Genomic DNA, 5,193 nt, shown 5'->3' with positions numbered 1-5,193 from the left:
ATAGTTCATAATGTATACACTACTTCGATGTGTCGAACCAACGTGTATATGGGCTTTTACCAAAGTGAAACAACATACACATCGCAAATGCTAATTTGAAACTTCACAGACTTTCTAGACTTCAGTCACACTCATATCATAACATTTACATAATAAAACATGTGTCAGTATTTAGATCTAGATTGTCCATGATCAAACCACATAATGATAATTCATTTCAGGCTTTATGATCCCAATCCATCAACCATCATCAACCACATATGCGCATCCTTTGATCAGATCAAGCAAAGCATCAGAAGCTCATAACCTACATATATGATGTAACACTTCATAAGATATTCAATACTTGCACACAATGGCCTAATGATCTTCTCCTCCTTATATAGTTTTAGGCCTTTCTCAATACCTTGGACCAAAACCACTTAGGACCAATACCTTGGACCAAATACCTAGGGTCAATACCTCAGACCAAATACCTTGGATCAATACTTTGGATCAATACCTTGGACCAAAATACCTTGGACTAAATACCTCGAACCAAAACCTTGGTTTTCCAACATCTACGCGCTTTTCCTTTTGTTAAATTGCATGTATACGTATAAGCTCCTTTTGTTCTGTTAACCCGCGTGTATACAATTCTTGGACAAGGTGAACTAGCATATACTTCTTAAACTACTCTCTTTCTTCAATCTCTAGAGTTTGATCTGTAATCCTTTGTTGTTAACATGTTGCACTGTGAATGGTCATCTGAGTGAGTTGCCATTGTACATTACTTCTGAGCTGATTCCTTTGAACTGCCCTGCATTTTGTCACATTTGTAAACAAAACTGCCATGCCTTCTGTCACATCTGATATCTCTTCTGTATATTCATCTAGTTACCATATACAAGTGAGTTGTTCTGCTACAAGTGGGTTGCCATCAAGTACAACACATTTATCATAATGCCAACAATCTCCCCCTTTGGACCTGATGGAAACCATGTTGGTGTTGATTACTGCAAGTTGTAGAAACTATTATAGATAACAAGAAACACCAAAATACTCTCCCCCTTTGACATCAAGGTCAAAGGGAGGACCAGGATATTCTCCCCCTTTGATATCAAGGGCAAAGGGCTGACCAGAATGAAGACTTTCATATCTGAACAGCTGAATATAAACATTGATCATGCTCCCCCTCGGCACATGGTAGATTATCTGATTAAACTCCCCCTTTGTACATGCTTAGATGCACTATATCATATATGCTCCCCCTGAGCACATGTAGAGTCTGCAAATATTTTCTAAAAGAATAACATGACTCTATAACTCAACTATGTGAGCTTGACCTTCCTATCACCAATGACTCATACATACATCAATCTCCCAACCAAGTGGGGATATACAAATTTATACATGATTTAAATATAGAAATTATTACATCATCCTTCCCATGCATCATGGGTCTTTATATGACTTTTACATCAAATGATATACATGACATTTATAACAGAGACCAAATATCTAAACAAGACCATGATAGTCATTAGCTACTATCATACACCATGTATGATCTGTACCATAAGCATCTGTCAACATCATCTAGACCAACAACCTGTATATGTGTCCATCATTAGTTCCCAAGATATGACAGTGTAATTATCATTAATGTGTGACAAAGTATGCTAAATATAGATATCAACACATCCTCTTGATCTCATCAAGATCAACTTGCTTCATTTCCTTAGTAGAAAAAGCCTTAAGCATATGTCATATCTCCAAGCAGTAACACAAAATAATTCACATCATATCATATGTATGTGAAAAAACCACAGTCATCATCTAACATCATCATCAAGAACTGTATGATCTCTCCACAAGAACCCTCAATATATCAACCATGTATTATCACTAGGGAACATCACACATCTTATAAGAGTCAACCATGATAATCAACATATGTGAATATCAAACCTATCATCATAAAGTAAGAAGTCATCATCATTATGTGAATAAGTAAGCCATGTCTCTGAATATCCATGTCTTCAAATGGCTATGCCTGCAATAACACCATTCTCTTGGCCAACCAACAATATTTATCAATATGCAAGTAATCATCCATGTATCCAACATACTGTATATCCATCAAAGAGATAGCAATATGTATCTAGAAAACCATGAGCTCATAGTCATGTGTCAAGCTTTCTTGATACCATCAACAACAACAATCCTCAACCATGTGAGAGCCAAGAACTATAGGAATCTTGCATCATAACTACACCATATGAACTTTATGCATCTTTGAAGGCATGATGACCCTAGCATAAAGAAAATGAGTGGCTCATCATCAAATAATGAAGTTGTGTACTCAATCTTTGTACTTCTCCTTGTCCTTATCAAGATCACTATGTAAGAAACATATATGTATAGTATGCATCATCAAAAGTTATCCACAATCATCCATAAATCTGATGTGAATAACAACTATGTAACCCCAAGCAATACAAGTATCATCTGATATTTCATCATGGGAAACTCATAACCGTAACATAGCATGATGTATCATTTAAACACTTTAGCCACATAAGCATCATCACCATTGATAACAATTATTAGTTACCAAAGACTTGTAAACATAATGCCAACAATGCATTATTAGAAGCATAGCATATTCTCCCCCTGAACCTGTGCCACCTGTTCACTGTCTGATCTGATCATTGCATATATTAGTAAGAAATATCAAGACATCATCATCAATCAGATATACATCAAGTTATCAACAACTTTATGAGGATCAAGAGTACCTCTAAATAACATCCACAAACTGTAGTCATCTATCATTAAGACAGAAAAGATAATTGATAATTGTCTGAATCATATCAGATCATTTTTCTAAGTCTGTCCCATTACTTCTTCATTAAACCAACATATATGTGACTATGCAGCTTCAAACTTGTGTATATACGTGACTTCTGTTCATGAAACTTGCATATGAGAATTAGAACACTGAAGTTTCCCACTTTCAGCTTCCCCCGATTTTGTTATGTCTGTAAACTGTGGCATGCCACATTTTACTGACTGTACTTCCTTCTTCTTCCATATCTTCGAGTGTGATGATGTTTTCTCCTTTTGGTATGGTGCCCAAAATTTTCTCTTGCATTCCTTTGCTATATGTCCAAACTTGTTACATGCATAACATCTTACATGTTTCATATTCCTTATATAACAGTCAATGGCTTTGTGACAAAACATATTTCAAGAAAAAAAATATCCCTTAAAGTACCTGGACGCTGATGATCTTTTTGTGTGACGGTCTTGAACTATTCTACTTCTGCATCTTGCTGCAATATGTCCAAAATTATGACATATAAAACATTCAACATTATAGATTTGAGGAAATAACCGACTATCACTTCCATAGTTAGGAGTAAAATATTTTCTTTGAATAATTTCTTTCCTTGGTTGTTGATGGGGTTGACCTCTCATCTCCTTGTTGAGCATTTCAGATTTTGCATTAGAGTTCCTTGCCTCACCTTGTGATCTAGATTCACCTTCAATAGATTCATGAAAACCAAGACGAGTTTTCATGGCAGGAGACCTTTGACTACTAAGAATATCATCCGAAATCTTAGTACCATCTGGAAATCATAAAAGCTTATCCTTTTCTTCTAATTTACCTTTTAGGATATTTACCTCAACCTGATATTGCTTTTCCTTTTCAAGATGCTGCTTCTTCATGATTTCTTCAGTTTTTCTTCCTTCTTCCAATTGTTGCCTTAATTCAAGAACTTCATTTTCTTATTCTTCAAATTCTTGGAGTAGTTATTCATTCCGCTTATTTGATTTTTCAAGATCTTCTTTTAGAGAGAGGATCTTAGCTTCAAGATTTTCATAGTAGCTTAGATCCATCTTTAAGTTTCTTGATTGTTGTACTCTTTTAACTTACTTCATTTCTTAATGATGTTACTTCATCCTGTAGCTTTTGAAATTGATCTCCCTTTTCCTTGTACTGCTTCCTTACCTTGTTTCCTTCCTCAAACTAAGGTTTTAATCTAGTAACTTCTTCTCTAAAGGCACACTACCTTTTGTTCAATAGATCTTGTTGATCTCTAATTTTGTCTATGAGATTTTTAAATTCTGCCTCTATTTGATATCTTTCTCTTTCACCCATAAGAGTAAATTCAGTTGTTTCACTATCACTTTCATCATCTTCAAATGAACAGAGAAATGGATAACCAGGGGACAACAAATTCGTACCTGATAGTTCTTTTTCTTGTTCATCCTCATTCTGAGGTGTTTTTGAATATGAAGAGTTACTTCTACATAAAAGCCAATCGTCTCTCCCATTGTCACCATTCCTTTGAGATGTCTCCTTCTTTTGAGGTTCTTTCTTCTTTCCCATTGTTACCATGAATCTCCTTCAAGTGATCAATCTTCTACTAAAGGACCTGATCTGATACCAATTGTTGGAAATAATACTGGGAGGGGGGGTGAATCAATATTAGCAAATCAATAAATTTTTCATTTCCATAATAAGATTTATATAAGCTACTTTAGAGAATGGAGCTCGCGTGTGCACGCAATTGTTCTTAAGGTAACCAACATATATCCAGTGAACTTATGATTCAATTAAATCATCATATGTTGATCATTAATCAGTGCATCAATACATTATTAAGCATTAAACATTAACCATGTGTAGTAATAACATAATAGACCATCACACATAAGCAACACACATGAACACCAACATTTAAGGTGGAAACCCAATGTGGGTAAAAACCACCTGCTACTGTCGTCTCTATCTTCTTTTAATAATAAGAAAATCTGTTTACAATGTTGTACTGGTGCAGACTCATACCAGTACACAAGCTTCTACCTGCAGAAGGTTACAACCTTCTCTCGTTATCCAACTTCTACTAGAAGGGAGTTATAACCCCCTAGCTCTTTTACTAGATGATATGGTTACTAGTATGTAGGCACCGACCCAAAAAATCCTATGACCTTATTTCTTCCTCCACAGACCATGTTTCATAAATTTTCAGACTGGATGCTCCTGGTACAGAACAATACACATGAAGGCCTTGTTTCATCCAATTTTCATACTAGACCCATCAACAACATTGAAGCTAAGAATCAATCACCATTGCAATACAACCATCAAATATATCTACATCAACCAATCACTGAAACTCAATCATCGCTCTCCGAATCAAT

Source organism: Pinus tabuliformis, chromosome J (genome assembly GCF_031772625.1).
Source record: "Pinus tabuliformis cultivar Carrire ecotype Pingquan chromosome J, CPIR1, whole genome shotgun sequence".
NCBI lineage: Eukaryota > Viridiplantae > Streptophyta > Pinopsida > Pinales > Pinaceae > Pinus > Pinus tabuliformis.
This window is presented reverse-complemented; position numbering follows the sequence as displayed.